Source organism: Pyxicephalus adspersus, chromosome Z (assembly GCF_032062135.1).
Source record: "Pyxicephalus adspersus chromosome Z, UCB_Pads_2.0, whole genome shotgun sequence".
NCBI classification, from domain to species: Eukaryota; Metazoa; Chordata; class Amphibia; order Anura; family Pyxicephalidae; genus Pyxicephalus; species Pyxicephalus adspersus.
This window is the reverse complement of record NC_092871.1, coordinates 12511059-12528421: the sequence shown is the minus strand read 5'-3', so window position 1 is coordinate 12528421 and position 17363 is coordinate 12511059. Positions and strand designations below refer to the sequence as shown.

General features: G+C 38.0%; 1 long non-coding RNA gene across 1 annotated transcript; it reads left to right on the top strand.

Moving 5' to 3' along the window:
• The first annotated feature begins 8005 nt into the window (after nt 1-8005).
• LOC140344198 (uncharacterized) lies at nt 8006-16027 on the top strand. Its single transcript, XR_011923508.1, has 2 exons — nt 8006-8429; nt 15759-16027. It is a non-coding gene; the product is annotated as an uncharacterized lncRNA (long non-coding RNA).
• The last annotated feature ends 1336 nt before the right edge of the window (nt 16028-17363 follow it).

Below are 17363 nucleotides of genomic sequence, written 5' to 3'. Positions count from 1 at the left end.
TGTGGAACCTTAGAGTTCCTCCAGGGTTTTCTAGGGGTTCCTTGAGCAATGAGCAGTTTGGGCCTCTCAGGTCAGTTTAAGTGACACCTGTCTTTTTGGCTATCTGTAGGGGTGACATTTTTATTATTTGTCAGCAATGTAAGAGGAATTATTCCTATGACCACCACACTAATGTACTGTAAGCTCTGCATATAGTAATTATAGAACGGGTTCCCTGAAGACCTGAAAGTTATTTCAAGTATTCCACTGTTTTTAAAAAGATTGAGAAAGGCTGACCTAGCATGTGTACATAATGTAAAGTCACTATCAGGCAGATACCAATCCAATGCACCATTGTCACCGTTGGATGGGGAAGAATTGGTTTTCAATGCATAATTAAGGAAGTATGTTGTAGGGGGTGCAGTGGTTATTAAAATCTTTCAAGGCTTCTGAAGATTAACGAACCTGGTCTTTTGCTGTTCATTACCTTCATTGTTTTCAAGGAGAAACAAAAAAAAAAAGTTCTATAAATACAGCCTAATAGATAAAAATCAATGTTCCTAAAAAAAGGGGAAGAATCAATAGGTTCTACGTATAATTGTTATGACCCAAGATACTCAACTTTGACTAATTTAGTCTTGCTTTTGTAAATCAATTTATTTCAAAACTATCGGAAATTTTTAAAAAATGTTTGGTGAATCTTGGGGAAAAAATTATAATATCTTAGGCTTGTTTTTTTTTAATTTGCCATTGAATTAAATTACATTTTTTTGTGAGATCAGTTTGCAGCAGCGGGCCAGCTGCTGTTCATATTTAGGATACATTTGGGGGCCAAAAAAAGGACGTTGGGGGCCAGATTTGGCCCTCGGGCCAGAGTTTGACACCCCTGACATAGATGATCCTTTGAAATATTGGTTCACAAAGATATAGACTACTCATTGTGTATTCATGTTTGTTGGCAGTCCTGTCTGGGTGTGCACTGATAGAGAGGTGAGTGTACAACACTGATTAGCCTTCATAGCACCAAACCAGGTTATTCTTGATAGGTGACTGATCTTCCTAAACAAGACCTCCTCCTCCTCCCCACATAAATCTTGAAACTGGCAGACAATGGAATAAATTGTGTTTACATTATCTATAGGATTAGGAGAGAGGCATGTTTTCCATGTTCAGGAAGTGTGAGGGAAGCATTTAATTAGAGTTTACATCATCCTTATTAGATTTTATTGACATAATAATTATATGGAGGTTAGTACTAGGTAAACAAGGTTTTATAGAGTTGCAGGATGTTATGTCATTGTTCTGTGATCACATCAGTGGATTTTACAGGGGGATTCTGCAGACACATGGACCCAGCTGGTGAATGTGGGAGTCCACTGGATAAAAAAGACATGAAACAGACAGCTGCGGCAGTTCCTATTAAAGTCTGACGTGCAGATGGAGAAAATGCTTCTATACAATTTACATATAGAGGCTTAAAAAATGTGATATTGTATTGTATACCAAATCTGTATTTAAAATGACCACATGTAAACTTTTTGAACGATTGCATGGACATACTACGGCAGACCAACCAATATAACCTGCTTCATAAAGTTCATGCACTGAGTTGTTGCATCTTTATAGATTTTGTGTTTAAAATGCCATCACAAATCCAACAAAAATAATAGCCAAAATGGCGGCAATATCAGTAGGGGGCAACACCAGACCAATGAACACCAAATCCAGTATGTTTGCTAGGGCGATATAGACACAGTCACCTATTGGCCTAACCTTTCCTAAAAGGATGCCAAAGCCGCAGCAACACATGTATGGACTACAGCGGATCCATAAGTGCCGGATCTAACCATTGCCTACACATTAATACATCAGCTGGCCAACCTGGGATGTAGAACAAAGACCAGGTTTTCTGGGTCTCAGAACCATTTACCAACCACCCAATACAACACCCACAAGCAATCCTAAGGAATTTGCACAGAACTAAACATGCACTAGTAGTAGAGAATATGAATGTTTCAGCAAAAATGTCTTAAGGCCTTAACATTATAAAACAAATATATATAAATGTTTTGTGTGGATGTGAAGGCACAGCAAGTACGGAGCATATAACAAAGATGAAACCGATCGATTAGCTGGAAGTTGTGAAACACGCGGTGCTGGTAACAGGTGATAGGAAAATGGTATAGAATGATAGCAGCTGTGCGGAGGGGGAAGGCGACCCTACAAAAGTCTCTATGGCAACAAAGAGCTGGAGAATCCTTTATAATTCCACATACAGCAGATGTATGTGACAGAGAAATGTTATAACATTTCAAATGTTGGCTCATCCCTAGGGGGGCAAATGCAGGTCTCAGAGGGCTAGCTATAAAGGCCATTGCAGCAATCACGATGATGTGTTAATCTGGCTTCCGGCCATTTTGTTCGACACAGCTGCAAAAGGGTTCAAAGGTTTTCTCCTAAAAGTCACTTAGTTCATTTAGGGGAACCAAAAGAGTATTTTTAGAAAAAGCCTGTTTATAAATGACTTTTTTATCTTTTTTCTATTATTATTTTACTACTGAAGCCAGTCACACATGAATTGACTTCATGTTTCTATCGCATCAAAAATTGATTCATTTTCAATTTGACTTGTTAAAAAAAAAATGTGGATTGCCAATTTTAAATTATTTGTACTATCATACGCTGCAATTGATGCATGGATGATTCTTTAGTATTGATTTTGGTTAGTGATTGTTATAAACTATATTTTAATTTAAGAAAGGCGTATGTGTGTATGCTTCAAAATTTGTTCAAACAAAAACAATTGAAGTCAGTGCAGTCTATGAAATATTCAAATCACCTTCTGATTGAACATAATTAAAAATTAGTGTATTCTAAAAAATGTTTTTTGAGTTTTGAGAAAGGGTTGAGAAATGTTAGAGCTCATGTCAGATTTCTAGGGTAGGTTAGGACCTACGAATGGAGCAAGTGATGCAGCTCCTGGTGGCTGGCACCTTGCCAGCTGTTCGGGCACTCACACCGATGCTCAAATATATATATAAGTATATATATTTATATTTATACTATATAAGTATAAATAGTGCCAATATTTTACACAGTGCTGTACATTAAATAGGGGTTGCAAATGACAGACAGATACAGACAATGACACAGGGGGAGGAGAGGACCCTGCCCCAAAGAGCTTACAATCTGAATATAGCCTTATTGTTATCTATGTCCCTGCTAGGTAGATTACCAGAGCTTGATTTTTTAAAGCTCTCCAGGACTGGAGAAGATAGACTATCACAGGTAAACCTGGGTGATCCATTGGATTTCTTAAAAATCATTTTCCTATTTATGGGAAATGTTTTCAGTTCTGGACCAGATCCATTCCAGTTTGCTGGATCAAACAGGTTCTTAAATTATATTTTATCTTCTCTAGTTTTGGAGATCTTTAATCAATCAGGCCCACTGTCCATATTGATCCTGGTGACGACCGGGACCGAAATAAAGGGTGAACCCAAAATGATTGACTGGTCACATGTGGGTGAGAAGTGGGTAAACCTTGTCCTGGTGACACTAAGAGGCAATATAATTGCCCCTAAAGGGATAATTTGCTTTCTGTTGTGTCTATCAAGAAAGGAGAGAATTCTCCTGCTCCCAAAAATCCCAAAATAGTTTGTAATACCATATTTCCCCAATTTAGACTATCCGAAGCTTTACTTACCTAAACTGAGTAACTGATTACCACTTTTTTAGCTTTAGTTGCCTGTGATTTGTGTTGGAGAGCAGCCCACAGACCTGTATTGTGGAAACTGGACCATAAAAAAGGGATCAGGGTATTTAAAACTTTTCCATTGTGACTTTTTCACCACTTTAATATTGGTGAATGCTATTTGTCGATCCATAATGTGAATGGGACAGTAAAATACCAAAGTGGTGCTAGTACTATTTTTTCAGCTGATCACCGCTTTTATTATTAGGGTGAACTTTAAAAATTTCTGTTGAAAAGCTTGTTGCCCCTTTATAAACATATTCCTTAAGGTTCATATTGTCGGATAATCTAGCCTTGACTTGTTCTCTTGAAACATCATTGTCCATGTCCACGCCAACTGAGCAGATGTGTCTCCAAAATTCACAAATGTCTGGAATATTATTTTTTTATTAGTACTTCATACAGACTACAACAAATTCATGTATACATATACACATTTCGGGATAACTGTGAAATGTTTCATGATAACTTTGAGACATGAGAGTTTGTCTTCCAGGTAAATGACATAGTCAAACTGGATTTACAACCTTCCTCTTCTACTATGCAAAACGAAAATTGCTTATCATAAACCAAAGTAAACATTATAGGACACCTGCTTACCAAAAGTATGACCTGGGTGCAGCTGAGAATGTTTCTTGTGGCGTATGGTGAAGAGACCCTGTAATGTAATGAAAACTCTTACGTACCTGAAGAAAAGATACAAAACAAAATTATGTTCCATATAGTATAAAATCACCCCATGATACATCCCTTTCTAGAAGCTACAAAACACAAGACAGGATATTTGGGACTTTTCAGGCATGATTCTAAACAATTAATTAAATATGCGTTGTGAAATATGATTCTAAAAACATTTCTTTAATTACAAATAAAATCCATAAAATAACATGAATTTTATATTTTTATATACATGGTACTCTCTTTATAGTCTCTTGCTGTTATTATAGTTACCATATACCACTGGCTGGTGCTATAATATTATTATTTACTATATTATTATATAATATATACTATATATTATTATTATTTACTATATTTTTATTTTTATTATAAATAATAATAATAAAATAATAAACAGGATTTATATAGCGCCAACATATTACGCAGCACTGTACAATAAATAGGGGTTGCAAATGACAGACATACAGACAGTGACACAGGAGAAGGAGAAGACCCTGCCCTGAAGAGCTTACAATCTAGGTATCTTGAGCTAAGTCCGGTCTGGCCTCATGGGGTCCTCCTGTCATTGGTTTAAGGCGGTGTTTGCCCTGTCTACTCTGAATCTCTGGAGTAAACACTAATATCCATGGACTTAGTATTACCCCCATCTTTATATAAGGGTCTCTACAACCCTGTTAATGAAGTCAGGGTTGCCACCAAGTCAGATTGCCTTTAGGTTTAAAGCAGACCTTCCACTTAGACTAATCCTATCCATCTGATTATAAAATGTAATATGTTGGTATGTAAAAAAGTAAATTTATTATAATACCCATGGGAACTGGGTTTAAAATTCTATAACAATGTGCATTGTCCTTGAACACATTCCTGCCCACTTTCAAGCCAGATTTTGAGGCAGTAATCAGCTAGACACAATGGGTTTATTTACAAAGAGAACATAGGCTGTTCACCTAGCAAAGTGTGTCCCTGTGTAAGGTAAATGAATGTGGTAAAATTTTGAAAAAAATATTCAATACAGGTAGAAGGGGTTGCTAAGTGAACAGCCTAAACTCCTTTTGTAAATCCACCAATTCAATAACTTGGTGGATAAAATTTATTTTGTTTGTAGGTCTAAGGTTCATACCTGGACTTTCAGTTTGCAGCTGAGGGTTTCTTGCCAGTTTGGAAACTGACCTCAAGTCAATTGGATTTACTTCTTGGTCTTCGTACTGGACTGCGGTTGTCATTCACAGCTAATGGTTACAGCAAAAAAGTCCAATGAAGCCGCTGTCATTCAGACGGCAGCCTCCTGTGCCCAAGACCCATTCTGGGCAAAGGGAGCTGCATAGTGAGCTTTGGCATTCCGTATGAAGCCCAAAGGCTTGTGGTGGGACATCTTGGAAGTATAGGGCTATACAAGGGGTCTGAAATTATGTTTAAACAAAAATGAACATGTTCTTTAGCCATAATAGCATAGTTAAACTAAATGTTTACCTTTGGATAGAATATGAGATTGATACAACTTGCTGTTTGTGTCCCCTCTAGGAAGTGTTTGCCACTGGTGACCTGGAGGGCATAAAGTTAGGAAATCAGTTTTACAGTTGTCACTAAAACTTGATTAAAGAAATGAACTTCCAATGGGCACCTGTTTTAGTGACAGTTCTAAGTAGATTTCCCTTAAATGGGAACTAAACCCTTTTCACACTCACCTATCTCTGTTCCATTACGGGCAGCACTATCTAATTTTCGTCCTTGTTTTGATCTCCTGGCATCTTGACTGGCAGATGCAGGGGATGCACCAAACTAGGTATCCCAGCTAGCCACGAATGCACAGCTCAGCAATTTCGGCAGTGGGTATGACAAATTAGTGGGTCTGTCTTCTTTTGCAGAAGGAACATTACCTGCCCTTTTTTGCAACAAAGCCCAGCCTGCCAAAAAAATCCTTAGTTCCACTTTAGAGAACTTAAGAGATTTCTTCTCAGTTCCTGTTGTATCTCTGGAACAGGAACAGAAAGTAAAAACAAATCCCCCACAAAAACACACAGCATAAAATTTTTTTTTTTACTTTCCAAGTTTTGACTTTAAATTTACTTTAACTGTTAACGTCTAATTACCATTAATTACCAAAGAGTGTAGGATCCAGCTGGTTCACAAACGTAGGAACCTTAGAGGCATTTCAAGAAAGAAATTTTGTGTATGTTAAAACTTTTTATTTTGACACATTAAAAGGACATCTCCATACATATTGATAAAAACATTGTTACATAGTACATAACTGTCCAAAAAGACTTTTATTGATGACTCAAGAAACTGAGATAGATATGTCAGGATCAATTCCAGGATGGAGGAATCAACGGTCTATTCGATCATTAATTAAAAACTCTATATTGTTAATAAAAATTTAAACTAGCCATGAGATAAGCAAGTCTAAGGTACAACATGTCCTCCAGAATGATAGAGTTCAATTCTTGTTTACTAGAAGAGGGAGAGGAAGAGGACGAAGGGGGAGGGGGCAGGGGGGATACTTCCTATTGTCCCATGTACGTCAGTGAGGTGTACTGTTGAGCCACCCTCTTTAATGACAATACACTCAAAAACTTGCAAAGAGAGAGCGAAGAAAGAGGTTTAAGGCTCAAAAGTAGTGAGTCAAAGTATATTGTAGTCATATGTTTTAAATTCATACATCATAACTTCATACATATAAACAAAAAGTAAAGAGTACACAAACTTTTGTGTGTGTTCCCTAGTTCTGTTATAATTCACAGAAGTAGGGTATTCCACTAGACAGGATGGTACTAACACAATAAAATAATAGGACCGTGTTTATGTATACGTCCCTGACGCGTTTCGCCCGGGTTGGGCTTCCTCAGGGGTACGTGACTGTATTTGATTAATGGTAATTGAGGGGAGAATCATAGTGGAAAATAGTGCTTGGTACAATGGCTCCAAATAACAGTGATGGTGAGGCGACAGGGGAATCGAGGTTAGGGAATATGGGTTCGAGGATAAGTCCAGTCAAGTAGTTCCAATATATGGACTTAAGAGAGTTACTAAATGGTTGAATATGATATGTCGAAGACAGAGGTTTGAAGGGTAGTCAAAGGAGACAACATATGGAAACAGATGCTATTGAAGTTGTTTAGGTATATTGATGTTTATCCAATAAATGTTGATCTATGGTAACAAGGCTACTAATACAGAGTTAGATGCAGTTGAAATCGTGAGGAAATATGGACGTTTATCCATTGAAATGGTTTTAAATAGCGATGTTATGGGTGATGGTAGCAAGGGTGAAGATTGTACACCAGCATCTACTGGTGTCAGGGGTAAAGCCTTCAGGCATGTCAGGCCCTCTCTTTGCAATTTTTTGAATGTAGAGTTCGATTCTCCTCATCCATGCTGCAGGCATTTTGCAGTGCCGCCAGGATGAATTAATCATAAGCTCATGTTTTTCTACATTATATATTCCTTTGTAAACATTATGACCCACAATTAACCCTTTCTTTGCTCCCAGCTATATTTAGTAAATTAAGCTGCGGTTACATCAGAGGTAGGTGACATACAAGCCCTGAGGGCCAATCCCAGGAGCACGCAGCATCACGAACTCGACAAACAGCATAATTCCCCGCCTCCCCCTGCCTAAAGAATTTACAACAGGTAAACAAGGGGAGGAAACCTCTACGTGTAGGTGTATAAACCTTTATTTAGTACATATCGCTTGCAGAAGGTGTGGAGGAAAACACCGAACATGGCTAGCGGAGGACCAGTCAAAGAGCTGCAGGCCGGTTCACTGTGCCCCCTTTGCAGCAGTTATTTTGATGACCCTGTGACCACAGAATGCGGGCACAGTTACTGCAGGGTGTGCTTGGTCAACCACACCGGAGGGAAGGATAACACAGGACAGCTGATGTGTCCCAGCTGTGGAAGAACGATGGCATGGAGAGCGGTGACCACCGATGTTCGGCTTGGGGTCACTACCCGCATTGCCCAGAGGCTCAACATCCAGGCCCTGCCACCCAGAAGGAAAAAGCTTGGAAGGGTAGGTCTCTTACCTTTGTAAAACTTTGCATAACTTACAATTACAAAGCCGTTACTGCATCTGCAGAAGATTGCAGTTATTCCTTCGGATGAGCCTGATACAATTCCCTGCCATTGGAGTATATAAAAAAAGGGGTACACGTGAAAATTTGATAGGATGATTGGACTTTATTCAATTTTTTTTTCATTTCAAAGCAACTGAAGACATAAAGTTCTGGTTTTAGTTTAGCACCAGCACATGGGTTTAAAATTGTCCTGGCTGAACAGGCAAAATCTGATCACGTTGAATTAAGTGTCTGTTGATTTTCAATTCCACTTTAGGTCAGTCTTGCAATAAACTGTATATAAGCTGATGTTTTAGGGTCAATTTAGATTGGCAGCTGACCACGATGTTTTACCGCAGGCTCACCTAAACCCTCCCATTCAACCAAAGGGAAGCAATCGGGATGCATTTTGTGCTAGCGTTTGCATGTGTGGCTGCACCATTCCTAGACGTGACACAACACTTATGGCCGTGCGGTTGTTTTTCCTTCTTCCTATACGAAGAACCGCACTGCTGCTGAAAACACATGGGCAATGCATCCAAAAGTGTTGATCTGCAGTGATGTTTGCCATTTCTGGATGCATAATAGCACATTGTGTGCTTTTGAGAGCAAAAAATTGTGCAGTTTTTCATGCACAAAAGCAGCCCTACTGTCCAATTTTGATTTTACGATCAACCAAATTCTGCTTGATCAAGCTGATAGGATAAAGATGACTCAGTTTTTGTTGAATACTTTCAATCCTATTTACACTCCTATTAAAGTGGTTGAAACAAAATTAAAATTGTCATATGTATGACCATCATGAAAGCCTACTGCTTCCCTGTTTATTCTGACAACAATGGATACTTAGCAATAGACCGTAAATATTATAACAATCAGTATGTACACATATATATTTACTAAATTCAAAAATGCTATAAAGCATATTAACAAACTAGAATTAGTTTTACAAAGTATGAACTGGGTCTCGATTGGTTCCTATAGTTTACTACAGTTAGCACTTTGCTTTTCTATTGAATTTTCACAATATGTGATTTAGCCCAGTAACTTCCATGGAAAAATTAAAAATCCTTAAAGTGCCCAAATCATCCAGACTATGTATAGCGGAAGGTCATTTCATATCATTATTAGCTGGTATTGGGCAATGTAGGGGCCACCATTAACTTTGAAGAATGGAAGATGTCTGTTTGAATATCTAACAGCTTGGTTGGAATATGTCAGTGCCACACGGGCATTTCTCAAGGTTGCTCAAGGGCTGTGGTTGGCGATTGCCCAAATCACCCAAAACTTGAAATCTGGTGATACGTGTTTTGTAGATCATACTGCCGATAAAGGGAAGTTTCAAGCAGCTAAATCTTTATGTGCATGGTCTAATCTCTTGCTGTATACAGGTAGCTCTACCTAACATTGAACCCTCCCCTATTTAAACATTTAACCTAAAACTAGCCCTTAAACCCCAAACCCTCCACCAATACATATTTATATCCTGACCTATCTCTTGAGGCATCTTCTGCCCTAACCCCAATGACCTCTTAACTCTTTATTTCCCATTCCAACACTTGGAGACTATAGAAAATGGAATCTAATAATCAGCAAACACTCACTGTAAAGTATTCTATCAAATGCATGATTCCCCCTGGATAGTGTCTGGTGAAAGTTACATGCACATGTTTTACAAATTTGTCCCTTAATCCCAAGCCCAGCACTAATTGTGGTTCACAAGAGAAGCGGGAATTGAGAAGACTGGGCTCAATGGGCCTGATTTATTAAAACTTTCCAAGATTGGAGAGTATACACTTTCATCAGTGAAGCTGGGTGATCCAGCAAACCTGGAATGAATCTGGTCCAGGATATAAAACATTTGCTAGCAAATTGAAGAAATCCATTCCAGGTTTGCTGGATCACCCAGCTTCACTATCCTCTCCAGTCTTGGGGAGCTTTAATAAATGAGTCCCAATGTCTTAAAAAACAGGAAACCGGCCTAAAGAGAATAAGGAAAAAATGAAAATAAACAGTCTAAAAAAACATGAATTTCATTCTGTATAGTAAAGACATAACATCCATGCCAGTTTGACATATTTAAGATCTGATCAGCTGCTATGATCAACACAGAGAATTTATATCACTGTCTATAGAATAGTCCAACCAAGAACTTGATACAGAACACCCTATGCTAACAGATCAGATCCACACATGTAAAATCATGTAGAATATGTCACTCAGCAAACATATGGAGAGCTGCGTTGCATCAGAAAACATTTGCTTTTCAGCTGTATTTGCCCCGAGCATTGGATGTTCTTCGGATTAGTATTTGAGCTCCCAATAATCTTGTTCCCTAGTTGTGCTTTGTAAAAGGGAAATCGAAAGACTAGAGGTTGAAAATAAAAATATAGAATACAACTATTCTGTAATAATGTACATATTGTAAAACCCACAAATTGTATTTAGTAATATTCAGCGCCAAGTCATGCAATTGCTACATCTGGCTTAAAGCAGAACTAAAGTCGTGCAAAGAAAAGTTTTAGCAGTTTTACTCTCTTTTTCTCTTGCAATCATTCTATAATTTACAATGCATATTGCATGTAGTGTGTAGTCCAGTTTGTACTCAAAATACTGAGATTAGGGCCATGTGCTGGAGCTATGTAACTACTGTGCCCATTTGCAGCAGTTACATTATTGTTATTAAATTATTAAACAGGATTCATATAGCGCCAACATATTAGGCAGCGCTGTACATTAAATAGGGATGTGGCCTTACCATGGCTGAAAAGGATCACTGTGGGCAGACACTATGACAGAGCCCTGATCTGTTATTAATGGCAGGTAAGAGTGCCATAATATGCAAATATGCCGTGCATGTTTCCTCATCCTATTCGGCTTGCTCCTACTTTCTGCTCATTTAAAAGAGCACCCAAAACCCATTTTTTCAAACTGCCTGCCCGTCTTCTTCTTGTGTCTTTTAAAACCGTCGCTACTTCCCACCACTACATATCTCCCATCCTATTATTTGTTAATCCCCCCACCTACTAGATTGTAAGCTCTTCTGGGCAGGGTCCTCCCCTCCTGTATCACTGTCTCTATTTGTCTGTCATTTGCAATCGCTATTTAATGTACAGCGCTGCATAATATGTTGGCGCTATATAAATCCTGTTTATTATTAATATTATTAATAATAATAATAATAATATAGTAAATAAAATTAATATTATTCATTATATATAATAATATAGTCAATAATAATAATAAATAATAATAATATAGCACCAGCCAGTGGTATATGTATGAAGTAAAATAGTCCAGTATATATTTAAGATAACTAAGCAAGCAAAGCAATAATAATGCTCATATTTAGCCCCTCTGCCCCCTCTGCTGGTTGTTATACATCTATGCATTATTTTTGGGATTAAATAAAATCAATTTTACAAAACAGTGTTTTAAAAAATATTTCTGTAAACTAAATTAAGTCTTGGAAAGTGGTCAAAGACTTCTAACCCAAAAGATCAGACAATAAGGACCGAGGGAGCAATAACGGACATCACAATGCTGCAGGGGGGCACTAAATTCATGCATATACACCCCCTCCTATCTCCAGGAACCACCAAACATCTGGTACATACCTTCCTTATCATTGACCTCGAATACTGCAACACCCAACTATCTAGTATGCTACTAACAGAATACTCTGGACTCTACAATACATTATGAATGCTGCAGTTAGAGTTAAAGGATCTATCCATCTTATTACACCTCATCTGCTGATTGTCTCTGCACATCTCTCCATTTGCTTCTATTTGATCGTCTCAGAGTCAAATTCACGTAACTGTGTGGCACCTGTCCCTACCACATTTTCAAACTTACACATAAATATATCCCTAGTCGCCTTTTCCACACTTCTAATGAACTCCTAACAAATTCCTCAGTCATAACCTTTTCCTATGCATGGCTCCAAGACTGCTCCTCTGTGCTGTTGGCTTCCATTGTATCTCAGAATCAAATTCAAGCTACTATGTCTTGGTTTTAAATCACTGGATGGCCCCTGTCTGACTTACATTTACAACCTTACACATAAGTACATCGCTTAGCACTCATTCCACCCCTCCACTGACCTACTAATGACTTCCTAACTCATAACCTCCTCCCATGCGTGTCTCCAAGACTGTTCTTCTCTGCACTTCTCTCTATTGCTTACTATTGCATTTCTAACCCAAAAGAACAGGTGATAAGGACAGAGTAGGAACATACATGGCTCCAAGACTGCTCCTCTCTTCATAAATCTCTACTGGCTTTGATTGTAACTCAGAATCAAATTTAACCTACTATGTTTTAGCTTTATATCACTGCATGACTCCTGTTCCACCTACATTTAAAAACGTACACATAAATACATACCTTAGCACTTATTCCACTCTTTCATTGACTTCCTTGCTCATATTATCTTCCCATGCAGGGCCCCAAGGCTTCTCTGCCCCCATTCCATGGAATTCCCCTTCTTGTCCTATTAGGCTTAATCCTGCTTTCCTCTTCTGTCTTCCTCTCTCTCCTAACCACCATTCCCTTACCTACTGTACGAGACTTCTTCACTTAATAACACAGTAATAACACAAACTGGATTCTGCTATTGACTTATATCTACAACTGGATGGAAATATGTCTGTGCAAATGAAGCACTGGTGGCCTCTCTATACTACTATTCAAATTATTGTATTTTCCTATGGTAATTATGGTCTATTATAGTATGGTAATTATACATAAGGGCATGCATTTTGGCAAATTGATAGAAATAAAAGGTGGGCACCATGTGAAAAAAGCAGTTGAATTTATTGAATGGTTACTAATGGCACTGATACATGAGATCAGTTATAATACAACTTTTATAGGCAGGCAACTATGCCAAGAGCATCTCTCAGGCAATTCTTTTATCTGTGCTCTCTTTGCCCCCATTAAATAGATTTTCCCATCCGAATAATGTGAAAATGCAGGAAGTGATGGAGAATATTTGTAGACAACAAAAACACGTCCTTGTAAAAAAATGGGAAAATGTTACAACATATTTTATTGATGGTCGTCCTGTCCCATTCATTGACTTCTACTTTAATTTATTTTTGTGATAATAGACAAATCTTTCCAATTAGGTTCATAGACATCAGATAGAACCTGAGTTAGGATGAAATGTGTTAGCTGGGTTGCCCCTCTCAGTTTTTTGACCAAATTTTAGGAACATGGCAGCTTGGATCTGATTGGTTGTTGTGGGAACTCATTCAATGACACTAACAAAATAAAATATCCAATGAGATCATTTGCTTTCAAACAGGCAGTTCAGTAATTTAAAAATCACACTTTTTTATATGATTTTTATATGAGTAATATAAGGTCTTGTCTTTTATGTGCCCCATTGTGAAATGTTTAGACAGTAAGAGGATATCAGGTGTGAAGCAGAATAATGAAAATATAGGAAGGTAAATATTTATCTGTAGCCAATATAAATGTATTACATGCCAATGATACATACTGAACCGCCAACAGGAAGTGAGAACAATGCAGAAGCTCAGAGTTACGACTGCTCGGATTGTAATGGAATGATCAGGATGACAAGGTTCATCTTCATTGAAGGATTTGTTTCTAGAAAAATGTATTTTTTAAAAAACTGATCAACTTTTGTATAAGATCTGATCATGTTACAAGCCAGTAAAAGCAGCTTCACAATTCTCAGGAACTGCTTTCCTTTACAAGGCCAACTATAGAGGTCACTTATCCATTTAGTAGGTGCCAAAAAAAAATTATCATTGGAGTCTAATTGGCTGCAGCTTTTTTGGTCCATATGATATGTAGGTGCTAAATGAACTAAATGGAATTACCCCTGAGTCTTACCCCTTTTACACTTTCGGCAGAAACCGTGCAGCTAACAGCTCCCAGGCACAAAGCAAACTGCTGCTGAGCATCCGGGGGTGGCAAACCACACTGTGGTTAACCAGATTTGCATGTGACTGTAGCTTTGGTCACTGTGCAAATCTTCAAACATCAAAAGCACAGCCAAAAGCGATTTGTTGCTTTTGGGAACCATACCAAGATCTGCCACGGCCATGCAAAAAAAGGTTCCCAACCTCTTCCAGGTGGGAATTAGGGGTATTGAAGCTGGGTGATGCAGCAAACCTGGAATGGATTTCCTAAGTTATTTGCTATTTGTTGGCAAATGTTTTCAATCCTCGATCAGATCCATTCCTTGTTTGCTGCATAACCCAGTTTCACTGATGAAAGTGTATCTTCTCCAGCCTTGGAGAGCTTTAATAAATCAGGCCCACTGGACTCACCTAAACCATTTTCCCACTTTACTGATGTATGAAGGATCCCTGTGGCAAGAATGACTATTACTGAGTGTTAGAAAAGGACAACCACATGCTAAGACTTTTTAATGGGGTTCATTTATTTTTGGTGAACACAGTCCTAAACTGCTGCAACTTTTGGAGAATGAACATTTGGACCAAATCTATTGCTAACAAAAATATTGTCAGTTCTTATGCGGCCCCAAGTGAACAAACAATGAAAAATGTGTAGAGAATTAATTAAAACCAACATAACACAATAGAATAGAATGGTATTTGTGATTTATTTTACCCTGATAGAAATTGATCATATGTTAATAATATCGAGTGATGATTGAAATCACAGAAAGAGAATGTGCTGGGATAATTAGTTCTACACAGTTGTTATCATATCAAAAGAAATTTCAAAAAACCCAATGGATTTGGCTGGCATTTGTATTAATGCAACAAGACTGGAAGACGAATTGGCTCAGGCTGTCAATGCCATGAATATGGTCTCTGTAAACTGCATTAATGGTTGGCACCTTTTCCTAAATACAAGGAAAAAATAAGTACATCTTACATTCCCTTCCCCTTTTCTTTTTACCATCAACCCTGGCCTGGCGGTCTGGTTCTTGCACACATAAATTATATTGTTTTAGCACCATCATATAACGCAGTGCTGTACAAAGCCCATAGTCATGTCACTAGCTGTCCCTCTAAGGAGCTCATGTTCCAATGCCCCTAAGTCCTATGTCTTTAATACAGTCTAAGGTCAATTATGGGGGGAAACAAATTAACCTTACTGGATGTTTTTTGGGGATGTGGGAGGAAACCCACACAAGCACAGGGAGAACCTGCAAACTCCATGCAGATAGTGCCCTGGCTGAGATTTGAACCCGGGAGCTAGCACCGCAAAGGCCAGAGTGCTAACCACTGAACCATCATGCTGCCCAGCATCTAAACTCTCTTATTGTCTTTTCCTAGGAGATCCAATAATCTGAAGATAATGTCTGAAGAACATTGCACCCCTGAATTATATCGTCTCGATGTCCGTTCTGCAGAGCTTCCTGTCTTCAGTGATGGGCAGATCATTGTTCAATGTGTTCCTATTTATGTCTATACAGAATATTTATGTGAATGTAACTGGGCCTTTTATAGGTAAAATGTGTGTAAAGATATTTCTAAACAGTAACCATTTTGTATATAGAAGATAATGAGTGTTGGTTTCCTGTTAATAAAATATATATATATATGTCGATTTGTAAAAATGAGTCTTGTTTGTATTTGCCAGTATTATGTCGTTTTGGTATTTTTTTATTACATTTTTCACAAATTAAAACATCATGACCAAACAAGCATTACACACTAAGCCCTTATTCGGGTTACAACTTTTTAACATCAGGAACATAAATATATATAAATTTCCACAAAACAATATCAGGCGTACAAAGACTTCAATTCAGTTCTGATAAAATTCTAATAAAATTCTAATAAATAACTAAAGGAAACAACTATCTGCTTATGTGCATCATCATGTTTTCGTTTATCACCCATGTTTCTATCAAGTAGTTATTTCCACAATATCTCAAACCTAATAGGGTGTAAACCAGAACTGAGAGACACATAGGGGGGTGGTGGGGGACTTTTTGGCTAATGTTTTTCCAGTTGGGAACATAGATATGATGATGGCATTGTTAGCTTGTGTTGCGTTATATGTCACACAGGGTTCCAAGTTTGGTCAAATTTATCTAATGTGTTGTTGAGTGTTCTAGACAGCTTGTTACTGTGCCGTTTTTTGGGCACTCCAAATACATGGATGCCAAAATAAAGCGACTCTGTTGCTGCAAACAAATCATGTCCAAAAAGCAGCCAGAAGATAAATGCTCACTTATCCTGCTGCCCAAAATCTTTATGTCTGTAGGAGAGGAATTCTTCCCACTGGCCAGCACACTAATATACTATGAGCTGTGGATATAGTAATTATTGAAGGGTTCCCTGAAAACCCAAAAGGTATTTCAAGGGTTCGCTCTATGTTATAAAAGGTCCTGAAACGCTGCTTTACAATGTCACATGCATGAATTTCCTCTGATGTTTAGCTGTTACATAGTTACAAAGTTACATAGTTACATAGTAGGTTAGGTTGAAAAAAGACATAGGTCCATCAGGTTCAAATAAACATATCCCAGATATAAAACCCTATGGACATAGGAAGGTCCAGAGGAAGGCAAAAAAAAAAACCCTGGTACAATTTGCTTCAACAGGGGAAAAAACATTCCTTCCTGATTCCATGAGGCAATTGGATCTTCGCTGGATCAACAGTTTCTGTTTTCTTTACTTTAAAGCTTTAATACCCAGTTATATTCTGTGCTTCTTAAAAAGGTTGCTGAAACTACTTCCTGAGGGAGCCGATTTCATATTTTTACAGACCTTACAGTGAAGAATCCCTTCCTTATCTGGAGCTTAAACTTCTTTTCCTCCAGACACAAAGAGTGCCCTCTCTTTTGCTTAGCCGCTGCCTGATCCTCATTACTAATCGATGGCTTACACAGAACAATTTCTACTACTATTTACTAATAACATGACATAATA